Source organism: Salvelinus sp. IW2-2015, linkage group LG5 (genome assembly GCF_002910315.2).
Source record: "Salvelinus sp. IW2-2015 linkage group LG5, ASM291031v2, whole genome shotgun sequence".
NCBI lineage: Eukaryota > Metazoa > Chordata > Actinopteri > Salmoniformes > Salmonidae > Salvelinus > Salvelinus sp. IW2-2015.
This window is the reverse complement of record NC_036844.1, coordinates 34,431,595-34,456,039: the sequence shown is the minus strand read 5'-3', so window position 1 is coordinate 34,456,039 and position 24,445 is coordinate 34,431,595. Positions and strand designations below refer to the sequence as shown.

Here is a 24,445-nt window from a genome sequence, read left to right as displayed (position 1 = left end):
CTTTACTCACATAAAAAAATTGCTTCTTAGCAATTTCTCAAGCAAGAATTTTGCAAGGAGTGCAAAGAGCAAGGAGTGGTCTGAGTGGAGTGGTCTGGGAGTGGTCTGAGTGGAGAGTGGAAAACTGGCAGGCAAAAACTTCATCCCACCAAAACAGGCTGAAATTTCCGTCAGTCTTTTCAGACAGCTCTTACACTAAACGGGCATTATCATAATTTTCACCATTTTACAGTACTATTCCAACCTCATAGCGTGTAAATATAAATATAACAACACAAGAAAATATATTTTTTGGAGGACTGCACTGGGCCTTTAAGACAATAGCAAAATCTTGGGTTTGCTCCTAAGAATACACATTCCTTCATTGGTGAAGTGAAAATCATTCTGACATCCTCCCCTGCACATCTGTCTGTAACACAGCTCTCTTTGCCTCGGATGAATTCACACTCAGGTATGTAACCAAGGAGCTATGCCACTCAACCTCTCTCTACACATGCAATATCTCAATGTCTCAACGAGGGTGGGAGGATATGGGTGTGGAAACACCCAGAGACTGAGAGACAGATTGATAGAGACGGTCCAACAACACAGTTCAGCCACAACTATTGGCATCCTTGATTGTGAACCAGACCAAAAACAACACATTAATAATATTATGCAAACTCTTACTGTAGAGATTAATTGTAGCTGTGATAAATGACCTAAACTGCATAATGGGAATACTATGCCATACTTAACAAGAGGATCTAGCAGGGCATCTTTATAGTATGATTATTGTCTTTACTATGTACAGTGGGGTACAAAAACATTAACACCCTTGATAAAGATGAGCAATAAGGACTGTATAAAATAAATAATTAAAATACTGAGGTATATTGTATACTCAAAAAAATTGGGAAATTATATTATTTTATACTAACACTAATACATGATTTTGTTTAACAAATAATATTTTTTTTATCAAAAAGGAAGGGTCAAAGTTATGGACACCCTTATATATTCTTATAAATAAAGTAGTCAAAAGGGTCATATTTGGTCCCATATTAGCATCCAATGACTTCATCAAACTTATGACCCCACAACCTTGTTACTTCAGATGCATTTGCGGTTCGTTTTGGTTCTGTTTCAGATTATTTTGTGCCCAATAGAATTGAATGGTAAATAATGTATTTAGTCAATTTGGAGTCACTTTTATTATAAATAAGAATAGAATATGTTTCTAAACACTTCTACATTAATGTGGATGCTACCATGATTACGGATAATCGTGAATAATGATGAGTGAGAAAGTTACATAGGGTCAAAGATCATACCCCCAGACATGCTAACCTCTCACCATTACCAATAACAGGGGAGGTTAGCATGTCTTGGGGGTATGATCTTTGATCTTTTATTCAATAGAATCTTTAGAGGTGTTAACCCTTTAGAGAAAAAAAGTATTACTTGTTAAACAAAGTCTCTTTCTCTGAGCAATTGTATTAGTATAAAATTATATTAGTATAAAATAATATAATTCTACTTTTTTTTTACACAATATAGCTCAGTATTTGAATTATATATTTTATACAGTCATTATTGCTAATTTTTGATCAAGAGTGTCAACAATTTCGGACCCCAATGTACATTGCTAAGTCCAAAATGGGCTATTCTGTATCGCAGAAAGGTGGAAAACTTCATACCTCCTGTACTGCAACTGCCAATCAGAGGATCATCAGAGAAGGAAGGGGAGGGCCATGCTCCTCTGTGAATTAGATTTTTTTTTTTTTATAGTGAAGCTTTAAAAAAGTTATCCTTTTTAGATAAAACTATACTAAATATATTCATGTTACCAAATAATTGAATAAAACACACTGTTTTGCTATTAAGGTCTACAGTAGCCTCAGCAGCACTCTGTAGCATAGCACCATAGTGTAGCCGGAGGACAGCTAGCTTCTGTCCTCCTCTAGGTACATTGACATCAATAAGGAGAAGCAAGAGAGAGAAAGAGAGACAAAGACAGAGAGAAAGCGAAAGAGAAAGATATTTGGTTGTACTTCTTTTTACTTTCACTTTCAGTTAGCTAGTGAATGCAGCTACTAGCCTACTCAAACACCTGACTCAAACAGAGAGGGATGCTATGTTAGCTAGCTGGCTATGGCTATCCAACACTGGAACTCTTCCAAGTCAATGTAAGCTTTTGATTTTATAAATGTATTGCCACGGGGGCCCACTGGTATAACTGCTAATCTACTTTCTGACTACACTGTACTGCATGATTGTAGCGATTTAACTAACACGTTAGTTCTAGTAGCTATGTTGGCTATGACATGATAACAATGGTAGGCTGTGTGTAGCGGTTAGCGGTCATGATATGAAGGTTTGGCTAGGAAAGTTTTTTTCACCTGGTCACATGCAGCTGATGTGTTGTGCACTGAAGTCCATAAGCGAAGGAAAAATGTGAGAGGATTAGAACGCACATTTACAGTGCGATTGGGAAAGTATTCAGACCCCTTTACTTTTTCCACATTTTGTTAGGTTACAGCATTATTCTAAAATGGATTACATTGTTCCCTCATCAATCTACACACAATACCCCATAATGACAAAGCAAAAACTGTTTTTTAGAATTATCACATTTACATAAGGATTCAGACCCTTTACTCAGTACTTTCTTGAAGCACCTTTCGCTGTGATTACAGCTTTGAGTCTTCTTGGGTATGACGCTACAAGCTTGGCACACCTGTATTTGGGGAGTTTCTCCCGTTATTCTCTGCAGATCCTCTCAAGCTCTGTCAGGTTGGATGGGGGGCGTTGCTGCACAGCTATTTTCAGGTCTCTCGTGTTCTAGTCGGGGCTCTGGCTGGGCCACTCAAGGACATTCAGAGACCTGTTCCGAAGCCAGTCCTGCGTYGTCTTGACTGTGTGCTTAGGGTCGTTGTCCTATTGGAAGGTGAACCTTCGCCACCGTCTGAGGTCCTGAGCGCTCTGGAGCAGGTTTTCATCAAAAATCTCTCTGTACTTTGCTCCATTAATCTTTGCCTCGGTCCTGACTAGTCTCCCAGTCCCTGCCGCAGGAATAACATCCCCACAGCATGATGCTGCCACCAACATGCTTCACCGTAGGGATGGTGCCAGGTTTCCTCCAGATGTGACGCTTGGCATTCAGGCTAAAGAGTTCAATCTTGGTTTTATCAGACCAGAGAATGTTGTTTCTCATGGTCTTAAGAGTCTTTTGGCAAACTCCAAGCRGGCAGTCATGTGCCTTTTACTGAGGAGTGGCTTCCGTCTGGCCACTCTACCATAAAGGCCTGATTGGTGGAGTGCTGCAGAGATGGTTGTCCTTCTGGAAGGTACTCCCATCTCCCCAGAGGAAGTCTAGAGCTCTGTCAGAGTGACCATCGGGTTCTTGGTCACCTTACCAAGTCCCTTCTCCCCGATTGCTCAGTTTGGCCAGGGTGGTCAGCACTAGGAAGAGTMTTGGTGGTTCCAAACTTCTTCCATTTAAGAATGATGGAGGCCACTATGTTCTTGGGAACCTTCAATGCTGCAGAAATGTTTTGGTACCCTTCCCCAGATATGTGCCTCGACACAATCCGGTCTCGGAGCTTGGTTTTTGCTCTGACATGCATTGTCAACTGTGGGACCTTATATAGACAGGCGTGTGCCTCCCCAAATCATGTCCAATCAATTGAATTTACCACAGGTGGACTCCAATCAAGTTGTAGAAACATCTCAAGGATGATCAATGGAAACAGGATGCACCTGAGCTCAATTTCGAGTCTCATATCAAAGGGTCTGAATATTTACGTAATAATGGTATCTGTTTTTAGTTTTTAATACATTTGCAAAAATTTCCAAAAACTATTTTGAAATTTTTATTTACCCCATTTTAGAATGGGCTGTAACGTAACAAAATTTGGAAAAAGTCAAGCGGCACTGTACAACTGTTGGACTAATGATTACACCCTAGATTAGCTAGATGCAGGTAAGAGTGTGGAAGGCGGTATTGAATGAGCCACACGCTGTCACATTGATTATTCAAAATTCTCTTGACATGTGCACCTACGTTGAAAACTTTCATTCATAGGCTAGGTTGTAGCAACCTCATAATGGGTACAGGGAAAATKTGAGTATCATGTAGTAGCCTAAACCTATCGATGTTACATTGAGCTGGRKGAATGGAATATGAATGGCAGTCATCCAATATGCTGTAATAAGGCCACACTCATTAAAAAAAAGTTATCCTCCCTCATCTTAAATTTCACCAACCGCCACTGCTGMCAATATCATTTCAATGACACAAAAAGCATTAACGGTATAAATCCACTACATTTAAATATAGCTTGGATGATGACAGGCGAGCTCCTGCCTTTTCTATCATGACAAAGTCAAGCCTATTGGCCCAGTAGTGATAAAACTCAGACTAATAACAAAGCAATAGGTTTCACATAAGGCCAGTCATATTTTTGAGAAAAACCTCCTCAACATRCATCTATTAGTTCATTAAGTCTGTGTCCTGCACAATAAACAATCTCCTCAGGTTCATTAAAGGAGCAGATTTATGGCTGATTCATAGACAGACAGAGTGATTCGACTAGAGGACAGAGTGCTTGGACAGCCCTGCTGCTGCCTGGCCACTGCACAGGAACTCATATTCGGCAGGCATTAAATCTCATTATTAAATGGGAGATTGGTTACATTAGCAGATTACTGTAAAACATTTTTTTTTTTATATCTCTGGCAAAACATTAGTAGAGAATCTAGATGTATGAAATATGAAAGATAATATTATGGAAGGGTAAAGACAAAGGTAATAAATTCCACAATAAAAATATTTTCATAGTTCTCTTTAAAACTGTGCATGTGCCCAAGAACACTAAGGTAACCTGCCTAAATGACTACCGACCCGTAGCACTCACTTCTGTAGCCATGAAGTGCTTCAAAAGGCTGGTCATGGCTCACATCAACACCATTATCCCAGAAACCCTAGACCCACTCCAATTTGCATACCGCCCCAACAGATCCACAGATGATGCAATTTCTATTGCACTCCACACTGCCCTTTCCCACCTGTACAAAGGGAACACYTATGTGAGAATGCTATTCATTGACTACAGCTCAGGGTTCAACACCATCGTGCCCTCAAAGCTCATCAATAAGCTATAATAAGGACCCTTGGACTAAACACCTTCCTCTGCAACTGGTCCTGGACTTCCTGACAGGCCGCCCCCAGGTGGTAAGGGTAGGTAACAACACATCCGCCATGCTGACCCACAACACAGGGGCCCCTCAGGGGTGCGTGCTCAGTCCCCTCCTGTACCCCCTGTTCACTCATGACTGCACAGCCAGGCATGACTCCAACACCATCATTAGTTTTGCCGATGACACAACAGTGGTAGGCCTGATCACTAGCAACGATGAGACAGCCTATAGGGAGGAGGTCAGAGACCTGGCTGTGTGGTGCCAGCACAACAAMCTCTCCCTCAACGTGATCAAGACAAAAGGAGATGATTGTGGACTACAGGAAAAAGAGGACCGAGCACGCCCCCATTCTAATCGACGGGGCAGYAGTGGAGCAGGTTGAGAGCTTCAAGTTTCTTGGTGTGTGTTCCTTGGTGTTCCTCTGACACCGGGCCCTAAAAACTGCCAAAGACTCCACCCATCCTAGTCATAGACGGTTCTTTCTGCTACCATACGGCAAGCGGTACCGGAGCGCCAAGTCTAGGTCCAAGAGGCTTCTAAACAGCTTCTACCCCCAAGCCATAAGACTCCTGGACATCTAATCAAATGGCTACCCAGACTATTTGCATTGCCCGCCCTSTTTTACACCGCTACTACTCTCTGTTGTTATCATCTATGCATATTACCTCACTAACCCATTGACTAGCACATCAACTAGCACATTGACTCCGTACCGGTAGCCCCCTTTATATAGTCTCGCTATTGTAACTACTCTTTAATTACTTGTTACTTTTATTTCTTATTTTTATCCGTATTATTTTTCAACTGAATTGTTTGGTTAGGGGCTCGTAAGTAAGCATTTCACTGTAAGGTCAACAGCTGTTGTTTTCGACGCATGTGACTAATAAAATCTGATTCGATTTTTTTTATTTGATKAATTCTGTCTTCATGGACTCCTGCCCAGGTCAATTCTGGGCCCTTGATTGAAGCTTTGGAATCGATGGATCGGACCTGGCAACCCAAGCAGTCAATAAGAATGGATGGATCAGACCGGGCAACCCAAGCAGTCCATAAGAATAGACAGATCAGACCTGGCAACGCAAGCAGCCTGGGAAGTAGAGAGGGGACAGGGGACAAAACACCCATTGCTCAGGTTTCCTTCACCTCACACCAGGGCCAGTCTTTATTCCACTCCATCAAAGCCACAACTCAGCACATTCCAATACAGGCACCCTGAGCCAAAGTGGATGCTGCTCACCCATTATAGAATCACAATGTCAACTGACACGGAATTTAAAAACAACAAAGTCATCATATTTCAAGGGTAAAGCCTTGGATGAACAACGGTGTTCTCTGCCGTGGACTATAAATAGAGTGATAGAGAGGAGGGTTGGTCACGTGTGCCGGGATTCTATACCGGTGATGCTGCGGACATCGACTCCTCATTAGTGTTGATAGATACTGTGTGTCATTGCTGATGGTGTTAATACTTGGCTTCCCAGTAGCAGTCCTCAAGATTCCCTCATATTATACACAGAGGAAAAGTGTGAGTTGAATAAAGATGGTGACATGATCGCGCTTTGTAATGATAAAAACGGTTAAAGAGAAAGCATTGAACCACAGGTGTTTTGTTTTATTAGCGTGTCTTGGATACTTCAAGAGTTTCTACTTCATGTATAAATAACATGGTGCCTGGTGCAGTCCTAATGCTGTTAGCTGTAACCCCCGGTGGACTGTGGAGGTTGCACCCTTGAGGCAGGTACTTAGCCAACGGGGGCCTCCGGGAAAGTTTCAGTGTCAATGCAAAAGCTAAACCATAGCAGAGAAACCACAGAAGTCACCCTGGATGAGGGTGGTCTCATGAGATCGGCTGGATCAGCTGCTTTCAGTCTAAATGTCAACAGAAAGCACTCGGCTCCAAGACTCAGAGGCGGATGCGTGTACCAGTAGGATGCATGGGGAGTGAGTAGCTCCTGTAGCTGCGGGAAGTAGTTTGGGGGTGGGTGTGCTGCGATTTTTGATGGGGAGAGGGGGGGTCAGGGGTTGCAGAATAAATAATATTGCTTGGGCTGAAGACGTCTAAATCAGTCTGCTAATACAGGACTAGTAAAGGCCCAGTGCACAACTTTTGTGAGATTTACTATTAAAACTAAATGTATTTGAGTGTTTACCAGCATTTGTAACTTGAGTCTGATAATTATCTGTACAAAACAGTTAATCTGAGTATACTTGTGGAATATAAAAATACTTGATATACGTTTTCCAGTTTCGTGAAATACAACTTATTTCTATGTGAAAACTGAAATGGTCTATTCATTCCTTTTCCATTTTAGTAGACACTCTTATCCAAAGCAACTTACAGTAGTGAGTGCATACAATTACATACTGGTCACCCGTGGGAATCAAAAATCACAACCCTGGCATCACAAACGCCATGCTCTATCAACTGAGCCACATCATCACATCACATCGTCACAAACCACTTGATGTCTCAATGTACTCAATTACTGTATTGTGCATTGTTTTATCTTCAGGCTGATGGAAAGTCTACAGCTACAAACCTAGAGGACCAGCCTATGTACAATACACTAATGTACATTTACATTAAGTAGTTTGTAAGGATGGTAAATTAATACTGCACAAAAAGTGGTTGTTTTACATGTTATTTAATGTGGATGTTTTGTGTCTTTGCCCATAACTTTGCACCTTTTGATCTAAAGTTTGAGGACAGGGTTTTGTTCTTTCTGGATTCCATTAGAATGACTATTCGCAGAGAAAGGGACAGGGCAACAACTCTTACAATCCTGCAAGATTGTCACGTCTGCTCCCGCTCTTCCCTCCCCCTGGCGCTTGAGGGCGCCAAATTACCCAGCATCACGCACTCCTGCCATCCATCACGCACACCTGCCTTCCCTCGTCACACGCATCAGCTTTATTGGACTCACCTGGACTCACTTATCACCTGTTTATTTCCTCCCCTATATTTGTCAGTTCCCCAGCTCTGTTCCCCGCTGCTGCATTAATTGTTTTTTGTCTTCGTTTCTGTTTGCTGACGCTGTGCTTGTCTCGTTATATGTCCGTTATTTATTAAATGTTACTCCCCGTACCTGCTTCAACTCTCCAGCGTCACTACATGTGACAAAGATACTGTTCTTAATTATACAACTCACTTTTTTACCAAAGTGGAGATGCTGAAACAATGTTTTTGCCCGCGCTACAGATGTCTATATTGGTCCGCTAATACTAGTACAGTGCACTACTTTTGTGAATATTGTTAATATTTTGTTTTTAATTCAGATTTTTCAGGGGGTGTTGCAGCACCCTCAGCACCCCGCCTTCCGGCAGCTATGGTAACTCTGTTTTGTACCGACAAAACTGGGGTTATACTAGAAATCAGACAAAGTTTAAATTAAGGCTCTAAATTCTATATATCAACATATCCGCAAGCAACTGGGAGAGTGTGAGCGATCAGTTAAGTACAACAGCGAACCAATCAGTTGGTAAAGCGGCTCGGCGACACGAATCCAATAAGCCGTGGCTTCCCCCAGAGGAAAAGACAAGGAGCAACTTGGAGATGCAAACGAGAGTAATGCTAAGGGTTATCGTTAAGGGCTATCCAGGGAAACATAGCTAAAATGCTGTCAATGCACACCAAAACAAACACACTTCTACAATCTGTTTTTACAAAAGTAGATTTGCTCGAAAAGAAAGTACAGGCTACTGTGTCAGACACGCACAAACAAGGCGTGCACATGAACGAACAAGATAACAAAATTAGCTTTTTGGAAACAAAGTTGCAGCCTTTAGAAGATGAATTGGACTAGCAATAAAACCTAATGAGACAAAACATTATGAGAACCTAATTTAACTAGGTAAGAACAAATTCTTATTTTCAATGACAGCCTAGGAACAGTGGTTAACTGCCTTGTTCAGGGGCAGAACGACAGATTTTTACCTTGTCAGGTCAGGGATTCAATCCTGCAACCTTCCGGTTACTAGTCCAACGCTCTAACCACAAGGCTACCTGCCACCCCACGAAACAACATGAGAAAACCTAATGAGACGAAACAACATGAGAAAACCTAATGAGACGAAACATGAGAAAACCTAATGAGACGAAACAACATGAGAAAACCTAATGAGACGAAACAACATGAGAAAACCTAATGAGACGAAACAACATGAGAAAACCTAATGAGACGAAACAACATGAGAANCAACATGAGAAAACCTAATGAGACGAAACAACATGAGAAAACCTAATGAGACGAAACAACATGAGAAAACCTAATGAGACGAAACAACATGAGAATATTGACGAGGAAAAAGGAGACCTTTCCAGCTACGTGGTCAAACTGATATCATTCTATAGCTAGAGGACTCCTGATATCATTCTATAGCTAGAGGACTCCTGATATCATTCTATAGCTAGAGGACTCCTGATATCATTCTATAGCTAGAGGACTCCTGATATCTCCAGGAGTGATAAGTATCATTTTTGTCTTTATTTGTTGTTGTCTAGTACTGTCTTTTTTCTACCTAGGGCCGTCTACTTTAAGTGCTGCCTGTCCTCCCAGTAGCCTACTTGGTGTGTGAACGGCTGGCTGCTATTAATTTACAGATATTTGTTGACACATCAACCAGGATTAAGGGGCAGGGCAATTTGTGACTTGTTTCAGTAAYCAGTGGCTGTATTGAAGGGGGAGTGGCTTCACCTCTCATAGGCAATCATACATAAGTGTTTGTACTTCAGTCTGCCTTGGTTTCTTAGCGGCAGCTGTAAGCGCTGGTCATGTCAGTGGCAGTCTCTGTGAAGTTATTCGAGGAAGGAAAGACAGGAAGGCTCCACACCACTCTCTCACTTGAGTATCTTACCTAGTTATTTTCAGACAATAAAAGGTTTGCTCTTTTTTAGCTTGGGCAACTATGTGTGTGTTTTCTATACCTGTACGCTCCTCTCGCTGTAGGCTATACAGACGCTCCCCACTCCTTGGCTGCAACCCTTCTAGTTTAGTGTACCCTGCACGCACAACCCATGTGGAATTCAGGTTGTCTCGGGCAGCATTTGGAACTGCTGATCTGCGGTCAAGAACGTTGAGTTCATCTCAGCCTATACTGCCTTTCAGTCCCTTTACTTTTTGGCCCTGACAGAGACATGGATCACCCCAGAGAACACTGCTACTCCAGCTGCTCTCTCTTCATCTGACTACGTTTTGTCTCACAGTCCAAGAGCAACTGACCGTCTCGGTGGTGGCACAGGTCTACTCATTTCTCAGAAGTGGAGATTTTCTCTTTTCTCTTTTCTCCCTCTCTCACCTGTCCATCTCCCCATTTGAATTCTATGCTGTCACTGTCACGTGTCTACTCAAGCTTAACATTGTTGTCATCTATTGCCCACCAGCTGCCCTTGGAGAGTTCCTCAATGAGCTTGACACCTTGATAAGCTAATTTCCTGACAATGGCTCACCGCTCTTCGTACTCTCTTTCCTCTTTCCAACTCTCCAACTCACATGGCAGACAATACGCTTGACCTCATCTTTACTAGAGGCTGTTTGCCCACTAATCTCAATGCAAACCCCCCTCCAGGTCTCTGATCACTTCTTTCGTTCAATTTCTGTCTCCCTTTTCTCCAACCCTAACCACTTAGCCCCTACCCAGATGGTCATGCGCCGCCGTAATCTTTGCTCTCTTTCTCCCCCTACTCTTTCCTCTTCTATCCTATCATCTTTCCCTTCTGCTAAATAATTTTCCCTCCTGTCTCCTGATTCTGGCTCTTTGACCCTCCCCTCATTGCTTTCCACATCTTATGACCTGCACTGTCCACTTTCCTCCCAGCCGGTTCTCCCCTCCCCTCCTGCTCCGTGGCTGTGACTCATTGCGAGCTCACAGAAAAGGGCTGCGGGCAGCTGAGCGAAAATGAAAGAAAACTAAACTTCTGGAGGACCTATCATCCTTTCACACCCTCCTCTCTACCTTCTCTTCCTCTGTATCCACTGCTAAAGCCCCTTTCTATCACTCAAGCTTCTGTCTCTAACCCTAGGAAACTCTTTTCCACCTTCTCATTTCCCTCCTTAATCCTCCACCTCCTACCCCTCCCTCTCTGTGGACAACTTTGTCAACCACTTTGAAAACAAGTTTGACAACATCCGCTACTCATTCACTCAGCCTATTGAGTCCACTGGTCTCACTCACACAGAAATAACCTACACCTTGATATCTTTCTCCCCTCTTTCTCCAGATTAAATCCTGTGACTAGCGCGGTCTGGCCGCCCTACAACCTACCCGCTCAACCCCATCTGCTCCTCCCTTCTTAAAACCCTCTCTATGGAACTTCTACCATTCCTCACTTCCCTCATCAACTCATACTAGCTGCGTCCCCTCTGACTTCAAAATGGCCCGAGTCGCTCCCCTCCTCAAGAAACCAACACTCGACTCATCTGACGTCAAAAACTATAGATCTGTGGGCCTCCCGAGTGTCGCAGCGGTCTAAGGCACTGCATCACTACAGACTCGGATCTGATCCTCGGCTGTGTTGCAGCCGGCTGCGACTTGGAGATCAACTCTTTAGTTATCTCTCACAGAACGATCTTCTTGACCCTAACCAGTCAGGTTTCAAGATGGGTCACTCAACAGAGACTGCTCTTCTCTGTGTCACGGAGGCGCTCCGCACTGCGAAAGCTAACTCTCTCTCCTCTGTTATCTTCCTCCTAGATCTAACCACTGCCTTCGACCCATCAGATCCTCCTCACCACCCTCTCAGGGCTGGGCATCTCTGGCTCTGCACACTCTTGGATTGAATCCTACCTGGCAGGCCACTCCTACCAGGTGATGTCAAGAGGATCTGTGTCTGCACCATGTACTCTCACTACTGGTGTCCCCCAGCGCTCGGTTCTAGGCCCTCTCCTCTTCTCTTTATACACCAAGTCACTCAGCTCCGTCATATTCTCACATGGTCTCTCCTATCATTGCTATGCGGATGACACTTAACTACTACCCCCCTACTGATACCCAGGTGGCAAAATGCATCTCTGCATGCCTGGCAGATATCCCAGCTTGGATTTCGGCCCACCATCTCAAGCTCAACCTCGACGAGACGGAGCTGCTCTTTCTCCAGGGGAAGGCGTCCCCTCCATTACGGTTGACAGCTACACAGTGTCGCCCTCCGAGAGTGCAAAGAACCTTGGCGTGACCCTGGACAACACCCTGTTGTTCTCTGCAAATCAAAGCAGTGACTCGCTCCTGCAGGTTCATACTCTACAACATACGTAGAGTAAGACCCTACCTCAAACAAGAAGCAGCGCAGGTCCTGATCCAGGCACTTGTCATCTCCCGTCTGGACTACTCAACTTGCTGTTGGCTGGGCTCCCTGCTTGTGCTATCAACCCCCTGCAACTTATCCAGAACGCTGCAGCCCACCTGGTTTTCAACCTTTAATAGTTCTCTCATGTCACCCTGCTCCTCTGCACACTCCACTGGCCTCCAGTTGAAGCTCGCATCCACTACAAGACCATGGTGCTTATCTATGGAGCAGCAAGAGGAACTGCTCCTCCCTACCTTTAGGCTATGCTCAAACCCTACACCCCAACCCGAGCACTCCGTTCTGCCACCTCTGGTCTCTTGGCCCTCACACCCCTACGGGAGGGCAGCTCCCGCTCAGCCCAGTCCAAGCTTTTCTCTGTCCTGGCACCCCAATGATGGAACCAGCTTCCCCCTGAAGCTAGGACACCTGAGTGGGAGTCGCTGCCCATCTTCTGAAAACATCTGAAACACTTCCTCTTCAAACAGTATTTTAAATAATACCCCTCCTACCCCCCTCCCCCTCCCCTTCCTACCCCCCTCCCCCTTCTAGCTCTGACTCTGCTGATAGCTACTTTATTGAGGAGAAGTGTACATACTAAGCCTGTGATATGTGGTTGTCCCATCTAGCTATCTTAAGATGAATGCACTAACTGTAAGTTGCTCTGGATAAGATAAGTCACTCTGCTAAATGACTAAAAGGTTAAATGTAGGAACTTGATGTGGATATATGACCAAAAGATCTGGAACGATGCCATCGGTGTGAAAGAATGCTAAAGACCCTCGCATGGTAATCTTCAGACTGTGGAACTATCAGATCAAAATACATGGGGGAAAGGAGAACAAAATGGACGGCCGGTCCATTCGATTTGTCCAGGAACTGTCAGCAAAGCTGAGAGGGAGACGCAAGGAATAAATTCCGATCAGACAGTCACTGGAGGAAAAGGGGATCAAGTCTCAGCTCCGCTTCCAGGCAGTACTGTGGGTATGGAACGCAAAGGATGGAATTTACAAGCGCCTATGAACCCCTAATCAAGCTACAAGAAACATTCCCAGTTTAAGGAGGAGAGCCCCCTGCCCTGAGAAGAGGACAAAGCAGGAAAAAACTATGAGCGCAGTAAGTTACATACAGTGATGCGTAAGACCAGTTTATCGTAAGTTGAGACAACTGTTCTATGTGTGTGTGTGTGTGTGCGCGGGAGTGCAGGTGTGTATGTCTGTATGTGTGTGTGTGTGTGTGTGTGTGTGTATATGAATGGGAGTGTGAGGGAAGAGTGAGGGATGGAGAATATGTGTAGGAGGGTGGGAGAGAATGGGTGTGTGGATGCATAGGGTATATGTTTGGCAGGAATGAATGAGAATGGATGAGTAAGTCGATGGATGGATGGATGGATGGATGGATGGATGGATGGATGGATGGATGGATGGATGGATGGATGGATGGATGGATGGATGGATGGATGGATGGATGGATGGGTGTATGTGTGTCTGAGAGGTAGGGAGGGTGGGAAAAGATGGGAGGTTGGGACATACTTGGCTTGGGTTGGGTAAAGGGGGGAAAACCAGGAGGATAAGGTGGAGGTGGAGAGGGATGGGATGGGTTTGGTTTGGGAGAGAAGGAAGGATTTCACTATACTACAATGTAATTGTATTTATTTGTGTGACTTGCAAGCCTGCTGTAAAATGAATAAGATTTTTGGACAGATTAGAAAAGGATGTTGAGTCATTATTAGTCCTTGTTTGTCATTATAGCTAAGATTCAATGGTGGTTATTGGTGAGAGTGGAGAGGGACGAGGTGACAGGGAGGGCATTACAAACTTCTCTAAAGTGGTGGGGGGGTTTCCACTCATCTCACTTCAGTCTCTCGATGGACCTACTCTCCCCAGGTAGACCCCCAACAGCCATTATATTTTAATTTCATTTACAAGGTAATACAAACTGACCACAATATTTAAATGGCAGTTTTTCTCCAATGTATGTACAATTACATAATCCACAGATGTTTGCTAGATTAGGAGCCCTAAAAAGGCATAGCACCTCAAAGTACAAAGAAGAAGTTTATGATTTTTTGTTTTGTGTGTTCTCTGATAAATGTCTGCCCAGCCTACATATTCACATGCTCTATATATGTATAATAACTATGTATTCATACTATGACTCCGCCATTCCATGGAATGCCCACCGCCCTCATATGACATGTCTGCTCAAATGTTTTACCTGGTTCTTCAATGATAGACCGGAACAGATAGAGTTAACTTTGACGCTATACAAGCAAAAAAAACTAAATCAAACTCATTACATGGAATGTGCACTGGCTTCATGATGGAAACAAAGCATATGCCCTGTGCCCTGGACACCATATGTGAATTGATTGCCCCCCATCTATCTTCAGAGTTCGTTCTGCTAGGTGACTTAAACTGGGATATGCTTAACACCCCGGCCGTCCTACAATCTAAGCTAGATGCCCTCAATCTCACACAAATGATCAAGGAACCCACCAGGTACCCTAAATCCATAAACATGGGCACCCTCATAGATATTATCCTGATCAACTTACCCTCCAAATACACCTCTGGGGTTTTCAATCAGGATCTCAGCGATCACTGCCTCATTGCCTGCATCTGTTATGGGTCCACGGTCAAAAGACCACCCCTCATCACTGTCAAACGCTCCCTAAAACACTTCTGCGAACAGGCCTTTCTAATCGACCTAGCCCGGGTATCCTGGAAGGATATTGAACTCAGTAGAGGATGCCTGGTTGTTCTTTAAAAGTAATTTCCTCACCATCTCACCATCCTCACCATCAATTTGAACTAAGAACAGACATAGCCCTTGGTTCACTCCAGACCTGACTGCCCTCGACCAGCACAAAAACATCCTGTGGCGTACTGCACTAGCATCGAATAGTTCCCGCGATATGCAACTTTTCAAGGAAGTCAGGAACCAATACACACAGTCAGTTAGGAAAGCAAAGGCTAGCTTTTTCAAACAGAAATTTGCATCCTGCAGCTCTAACTCCAAAACGTTCTGGGACACTGTAAAGTCCATGGAGAATAACAGCACCTCCTCCCAGCTGCCCACTGCACTGAGGCTAGGAAACACTGTCACCACCGATAAATCCACGAAAATCGAGATTTTCAATAAGCATTTCTCTACGGCTGGCCATGCTTTCCTCCTGGCTACCCCAACCCTGGCCAACAGCTCCGCACCTCCCGCAGCTACTTTCCCAAGCCTCCCCCATTTCTCCTTCACCCAAATCCAGATAGCAGATGTTCTGAAAGAGCTGCAAAACCTGGACCCGTACAAATCAGCTGGGCTAGACAATCTGGACCCTCTCTTTCTAAAATGATCCGCCGCCATTGTTGCAACCCCTATTACTAGTATGTTCAAACTCTCTTTCGTATCGTCCGATTCCTAAAGATTGGAAAGCTGCCGTGGTCATCCCCCTCTTCAAAGGGGGTGACACTCTAGACCCAAACTGTTACAGACCTATATCCATCCTGCCCTGCCTTTCCAAAGTCTTCGAAAGCCAAGTTAACAAACAGATCACTGACCATTTCGAATCCCACCGTACCTTCTCCGCTGTGCAATCCGGTTTCCGAGCTGGGGTAAACCTCAGCCACGCTCAAGGTACTAAACGATATCATAACCGCCATCGACAAAAGACAGTACTGTGCAGCCGTCTTCATCGACCTGGCCAAGGCTTTCTACTCTGTCAATCACTGTATTCTTATCGGCAGACTCAACAGCCTTGGTTTCTCAAATGACTGCCTCGCCTTGTTCACCAACTACTTTTTTCACCAACTACTCAGACAGAGTTCAGTGTGTCAAATCGGAAGGCCTGTTGTCCAGACCTCTGGCAGTCTCTATGTGGGTACCACAGGGTTCAATTCTCGGGCCGACCCTTTTCTCTGTATATATCAATGATGTCGCTCTTGCTGCGGGTGATTCTATGATCCACCTCTACGCAGACGACACCATTCTGTATACATCTGACCCTTCTTTGGACACTGTGTTAACAAACCTCCAAACAATATTCAATGCCATACAACTCTCCTTCCGTGGCCTCCAACTGCTCTTAAAGGCTAGCAAAACTAAATGCATGCTCTTCAACCGATCGCTGCCCGCACCCGCCCGCCCGAATAGCATCACTACTCTGGACGGTTCTGATTTAGAATATGTGGGCAACTATAAACACCTAGGTGTCTGGCTAGACTGTAAACTCTCCTTCCAGACTCTTATTAAGCATCTCCAATCCAAAATTAAATCTAGAATCGGCTTTCTTTTTCGCAACAAAGCCTCCTTCACTCACGCTGCCAAACATACCCTCGACATACCAATCCTCGACTTCGGCGATGTCATTTAAAAAATAGCCTCCAACACTCTACTCAGCATACTGGATGCAGTCTATCACAGTGCCATCCGTTTTGTCACCAAAGCCCCATATACAACCCACCACTGCGACCTGTATGCTCTCGTCGGCTGGCCCTCGCTACATATTCGTTGCCATACCCACTGGCTCCAGGTCATCTATAAGTTTTTGCTAGGTAAAGCTCTGCCTTATCTCAGCTCACTGGTCACCATAACAACACCCACCCGTAGCACACGCTCCAGCAGGTATATCTCACTGGTCATCCCCAAAGCCAACACCTCCTTTGGCCGCCTCACAGCCCATCTGTAAATAGCCCATCCAACTACCTACCTCATCCTCATAATGTTTTAATTTACTTTTTTCTTTGCTCTTTTGCACACCAGTATTTCTACTTGCACATCACCATCTGCACATCTATCACTCCAGTGTTAATTTGCTAAATTGTAATAACTTCGCTACTATGGCCTTTTTATTTCCTTACCTCCTTACTCCATTTGCACACACTGTATATAGATTTTTTTATTGTTATTGACTGTACTTTTGTTTATCCCATGTGTTTATCCCATTGCTTTATCTTGGCCAGGTCGCAGTTGTAAATGGGAACTTGTTCTCAACTGGCCTACCTGGTTAAATAAAGGTGAGATAAAAATATATATATATATATATATATATGGTTCTTGAACACTTATAGAATGTCAGTAGATGTGGTTTTTCTGCAAGAGTTACTTTTCAAAAAGGATCATTTGAATATTTAAAGAGGAGCTGGGTTGGTGAGGACTCTGCTGCCACAGACCAAGAAGGCCATTTTCTAATGTTGAACTGTACCTTACATGGTGAAACATACACATTGATTTCATTGTATTTCCCACCAGGGGAAAGTCTGTTGTTTATAGATACAATTCAAGCCATATTAGATCAAATCCAGACAGAAACTATGATTTTACAGGCGACCTAAATCATACATTCGATAAGATTGACAGACGTAGCAATAAATCAGGCAAATTTAAGAAACCTCCAAAGAGGCTGAAAAATGTAATCTCTACAAATAATAGAAACTAAATGGTGCAGATTGAGGCCACGTGGTGGAGAGTGATGCTGGCAATAGAGATGGGGGTGTGAGCAGGTGGGTCTGGGCAGAGGTGATGTTGTGGATGTTTGTGTGCTTTATGTTGTTGTTTGTATGTGTTTATTTTGTATTGTAAAAAAATATTTTWAAAAATAACAAGGACAAGCGTATCAAGAACACGTGTCTACACAAAATGAAGTGATTCTCAGTGTTGTTTTCTCTCTGAGCGAATCTGTGCTATTTTATTTTATAAAAATTCATAAAAACTGTTTTTGCTTTGTCATTATGGGGTATTGTGTGTAGATTGATGAGGAAAAAAAGTAATTTAATCAATTTTAGAATGAGGCTGTAACATAACAAAATGCACTGTATTAAAAAAAAACAATATCTTAATTATATAAATACTGTGTAAAAAAGCACCATGCATGGAAAATGTGTGTAAAATGTATATGTATCAAATACACTGAACAAAAATATAAATGCAACATGTATAGCTTTGGTCCCATGTTTTATGAGCTGAAATAAAAGATCCCAGAATTTTTCCATACACACAAAAATCTTATTTTTGTCAAATTTAGTGCACAAATTTGTTTACATCCCTGTTAGTGAGCATTTCTACTTTGCCAAGATAATCCATCCACCTGACAGGTGTGGCATATCAAGAAGCTGATTAAAATCCTTACACAGGTGCACCTTGTGCTGGGGATAATAAAAAGGCCATTCTAAAATGTGCAGTTTTGTCACACAACGCATTGCCACAGAGCGTGCAATTGGCATGCTGACTGCAGGAATGTGAATAAAACTGGGTTTGCATAATTCAAGTATTTCTGTACAAACTGTCAGAAACCGTCTCAGGGAAGCTCACCTGCGTGCTTGTCGTCCTCACCAGGGTCTTGACCTGACTGCAGTTCGGTGTCATAACCGACTTCAGTGGGCAAATGCTCACCTTCAATGGCCACTGGCACGCTGGAGAAGTGTGTTCTTCACAGAAGAATCCCAGAATCAACTGTACCGCGCAGATAGCAGTGTGTATGGCATTGTGTGGGCGAGCAGTTTGCTGATGTCAACATTGTGAACAGAGTGCCCCATTATGGTATGGGCAGGCCTAAGCTACGCGCAATGAACACAATTGCATATTATCGATGGCCATTTGAATGCACAGAGATACCGTGACGAGATCCTGAGACCCATTGTCGTGCCATTTATCCACGTCATCACCTCCTGTTTCAGCATGATAATGCACGGCCCCATGTTGCAAGGATCTGTACACAATTCCTGGAAGCTGAAAACATTCCAGTTCTTTCATGGCCTGCATACTCACCAGACATGTCACCCATTGAGCATGTTTGGGATGTTCTGGATTGACGTGCGCGACAGCGTGTTCCAGTTCCTGCCAATATCTAGCAACTTTGCACAGCCATTGAAGAGGAGTGGGACAACATTCTACAGACCACAATAAACAGCCTGATCAACTCTATCCGAAGGAGATGTGTCACGCTGCATGAGGCAAATGGTGGTCACACCACATACTGACTGGTTTTCTGATCTACGCCCCTACCTTTTTTAAAGGTATCTTTGACCAACAGATGCATAAAAAAAATCCATATATTAGCATTTATATTTTTGTCCAGGGTATATAAATAAATAAACAAAGGAAATGTGTTATGGTATGCAGTATACAAACCCCAACCACTAAACAAGATGTAGTCAGAACATCTAAGACAGCACAGGACTTTGTACAGAGGGAAGCAGGGACGCCTGTCAAAAAAAAGAATCACCATCCAACAGCCATTAGTCAAAGGACAAACGGAATGTTGTTATTTCAGGGAATGACTTTCAAGGAAAAACACGTGTGGCGGTGAAACAGACACACACACACACACACACACACACACACACACACACACACACACTCTCTTGGCTAAACTTAAGTAGAAATAATGCAAGAGTTGTTCCATGTCAAATCAAATCTAATTTTATTTGTCACATGCGTTGAATACAACAGGTATTACCATGTAATGTGTACTTACAAGCCAACAATGCAGTTCAAGAAATAGAGTTAAGAAAATATTTACTAAATAAACTAAAGAAATAATAATAATTTAAGTAACACAAGAAAATTACATAACAATAACGAGGCTATATACAGGGGGTACCGGTACCGAGTCAATGTGCAGGGGGGAAGGGTTAGTCGAGGTAATTTGTACATGTAGGTAGGGGTAAAGTGACTATGCATAGATTATAAACAACAAGTAGCAGCAGTGTAAAAACAAAGGGGGTCAATGTAAATAGTCCAGGTGGCCATTTGATTAATTGTATGGCTTTGGGGTAGAAGCTGTTTATGTAGGAGCCTTTTGGACCTAGACTTGGTGCTCCGGTACTGCTTGCCGTGCGGTAGCAGAGAGAACAGTCTATGACTAGGATGGCTGGAGTCTTTGACAATATTTAGGGCCTTCCTCTGACACCACCTGGTATAGAGGTCATGGATTGCAGGAAGCTTGGACCAAGTGATGTATTGGGCCCTACCCACTACCCTCTGTAGTGCCATACGGTCGGATGCCAAGCGGTTGCCATACCAAGCGGGGATGCAACCGGTCAGGATGCTCTTGATGGTGCAGCTGTGGAACTTTTTGAGGTTCTGGAGACCCGCTCCACTTCAGCCCGTCGATGTTAATGGAGGCGTGTCCGGCCCTCATTTTCCTGTAGTCCACGATCTTCTCCTTTGTCTTGCTCACATTGAGGGAGAGGTTGTTGTCATGGCACCACAAAGCCAGGTCTCTGACCTCCTCGCTATAGGCTGTCTCATCATTGTTGTGATCAAGCCTACCACTGTTGTGTCGTCAGCAAACTTAATGATGGTGTTGGAGTCGTACCTGGCCATGCAGTCATGAGTGAACAGGGAGTACAGGAGGGGACTAAGTATGTACACCTGAGTGGCCCTGGTGTTGAGGATCAGTGTGGCAGATGTGTTGTTGCCTACCCTTATGGGGCAGCCCATCAGGAAGTCCAGGATCCAGTTGCAGAGGGAGGTGTTTAGTCCAAGGGTCCTTAGCTTAGTGATGAGCTTTCGGGGCACTATGGTGTTGAACGCTGAGCTGTAGTCAATGAACAGCATTCTCATATAGGTGTTCCTTTTGTACAGGTGGGAAAGGGCAGTGTGGAGTGTGATTGAGATTGCGTCATCTGTGGATCTAGTGGGGCGGTTGGAGTGGGTCTTGGGTTTCCGGGATGATGGTGTTGATGTGATCCATGTCCAGCACTTCATGGCTACTGACGTGAGTGCTATGGGGCGGTAGTCATTTAGGCAGGTTACCTTCATGTTCTTGGGCACAGGGACTATAGTGGTCTCCTTGAAATATGTTGGTATTACAGACTCAGACAGGGAGCATTTTCTTCTTTGCTTATGGCCGTATACAGCTCGTTGAGTGCGGTCTTAGTGCCAGCATCGGTTTGTGGTGGTAAATAGACGACTACGAATAACATAGATGAGAACTCTCTTGGTAGATAGTGTGGTCTACAACTTATCATGAGGTACTTTACCTCAGGCGAGCAATACCTCAAGACTTATTTAATATTAGACATCACGAACCAGCTGTTATTGACATATAGACACACTCCCCCACCCCTTGTGTTACCAGACGTAGCTGCTCTGTTCTGCTGATGCACAGAAAACCCAGCCAGCTCTATATTATCCGTGTCAACGTTCAGCCACGACTCGGTGAAACATAAGATATTACAGTTTTAAATGTCCCGTTGGTAGGATATTCTCGACCGTAGATCATCGCGTTTGTTTTCCAGTGATTGCACGTTGGCCAATAGAACCGATGGTAATGGTGATTTACTGACTCGCCTACGAATCCTCACAAGGCACCCCGACCTTCTCCCTCTGTATCTCCTCTTTTTCTTCACGCGAATGACGGTGATTTGGGCCTGGTCTCCGGAAAGCAGTATATCGTTCGCGTTGGACTCATTAAATAAAAAATCTTTGTTCAGTTCTAGGTGAGTAATTGCTGTTCTGATGTCCAGAAGCTATTTTCGGTCATAAGAGACGGTAGCAGCAACTTTATGTACAAAATAAGTTACAAATGTGAAAAAACGAACGAAATAGCACTGTTGGTTAGTAGCATGTAAAACGGCAGCCATCCCCTCCGGCACCATTATTATTTCTGCAAGCCATGACAAATTGTTTCTGAAGTTAGAAACAGGTAAGATTGGCATTCCTGAAACATTATCTTGTTGAAATTAAATTTGATCTCAGAGAAATGAAGCAAATTGATTGCACCCATATTGGCCATTTTAATTTATAGGATTCAGATAATATTCAGCCAACATCCGATTTGGACCAAACTTCTTCCTACCAATGAGTAAGACATGAGGAATCCATAAAATTGTTAAAAGCCACCCACGGAAATATACATTTATTTAGTTCTGTCCTTTAGCTGTTCTTGTCTATTCATGTTCTGTATTGTTTCATGTTTTGTGTGGACCCCAGGAAGAGTAGCTGCTGCTTTTGCAACAGCTAATGGGGATCCTAATAAAATACCAAAATACACCCTATGCCAATCCCACCCCAAAAACCAGAGTACAGTATCAGTTCTCTATGTTTGACAAGTAGTATGAAGCTGTGGCTTGGAGTATTGTTTCACCATACTATGAAATGTGTAATTGAAATCACTTGCATTATTTACCATTAGTAGTGTGAAAGTACCAGGTTTGACCTCTAGATGCCATTGTTCCTGCTATACCACCACACTCTTCTATTCATTTTGCTGGTCCTTTGTGTTTATTAAATAGATCACAACATAGACCACCCTATTAATTAAATCTTYGTTTATTTAGTTAATTAAATCCTTGTTTAGTTAGTTAGTTTAATCCTTGTTTAGTTAGTTAGTTTAATCCTTGTTTAGTTATTTAGTTAAATCCTTGTTTAGTTATTTAGTTAAATCCTTGTATAGTTAGTTAAATCCTTGTTTAGTTAGTTAAATCCTTGTTTAGTTAGTTAAATACATGTTTAATTAGTTAAATCCTTGTTTAGTTAGTTAGTTAAATCCACGTTTAGTTAGTTAAATCCATGTTTAGTTAGTTAGTTAAATCTTTGTTTATTTAGTTAAATCCTTGTTTAGTTAGTTAAATCCATGTTTAGTTAGTTAAATCCTTGCTTAGTTTGTTAGATAACTCCTTGTTTAGTTAGTCAAATCCTTGTTTAGTTAGTTAAATCCATGTGCATGATGTGAAAGGGAAGGCATTCCACAAAGAGGCATCAAATCTAATAGTGAACATATTTGGACAATGGGTCCTCAAGATAGTTATGTTGCAAATCCATGTTTAGTTATTTAGTTAAATCCTTGTTTAGTTAGTTAAATACATGTTTAGTTAGTTAAATCCTTGTTTAGTTAGTTAGTTAAATCATTATTTAGTTAGTTAAATTCTTGTAGTTATTTAGTTAAATCCTTGTTTAGTTAGTTAAATCCTTGTTTAGTTAGTTAGTTAAATCCTTGTTTAGTTAGTTAAATCTTTGTTTAGTTAGTTAAATCCATGTGCATGATGTGAAAGGGAAGGCATTCCACAAAGAGGCATCAAATCTAATAGTGAACATACTTGGACAATGGGTCCTCAAGATAGTTATGTTGCAAAATGTAACACTTCAAATAAAATGTGTCTTTTTCCTTTTAAATATATAAAAAACAATCTTCACGTTTATTGTTTACTCAATGTCCTTTCGTTCTCTTTACAAGGTCCATCCAGATTCTGCTCTAGATCAGCCATGCTCTCCTCCACTGGAGGAGTTTAGTTTACTGTAGGCTAATATCACATCAGCACTCAGCCCTGCCACGTAGGAGTTGGCTGGCTGCAGCTCGTCTTGGCTGCGAACGACACACCTCTGATGGATTTGTGCGACTAAATCTGAGCCTCTGATCCAATCCGCACAGCTGATGCCAAAGTCCTGCGGGTGCGGGTGTTTCTCCTGTCTCCAGTTTCCCCATTAGAAGTTCATACAATTATGTGTGTAACTGTGTGAATACGTGTTCTTTATGTATATATTAATTGTGTAAGAGCATGTGTGCATTTGTCTTATGAGAATTTGTGTATAACAATCCAACTTGGCAGAATGCCCGGAATACATATGTCTTTTGTATATTCTTTCAGAGTAGACTAGAACTACTCAGAAAAAACCTACACATCTGAAGTGACTGAGAAGCAAGTCTCCCAATATCCTCGGGCTGAGCTCTGTGGTTGGAACTGAAGTGACATGTGAATCCCTTTTATGACTTTATCATGTCTTTATCCACCCACTCAGATTACTGTATCTTCTATCTGCTCGGTCAGGGGAGTTTTGGTGAACTCTGACCACCCCTGAGGAGGGAATGGACAGAGTCAAATGGGAGTCAGGGGGGGGTTAAATAGTTTGATGATTAGACTATGAACTAGAGAGAAACGAACATTGCACCATAGTGTACTTTCCCACCAGTGAAAATCCTTTATTATAAATCCAATGACTGCATACTGTAGATATCCATTTGAGAAAGAAAAGTAGAACATTTGGTTAATT

General features: G+C 43.0%; 1 protein-coding gene across 1 annotated transcript in view; it reads right to left on the bottom strand.

The window, feature by feature from the left end:
- The window catches only part of LOC111964411 (A disintegrin and metalloproteinase with thrombospondin motifs 2-like), a 77,529-nt gene that overhangs the window by 41,838 nt on the left and 11,246 nt on the right, over positions 1 to 24,445 (bottom strand).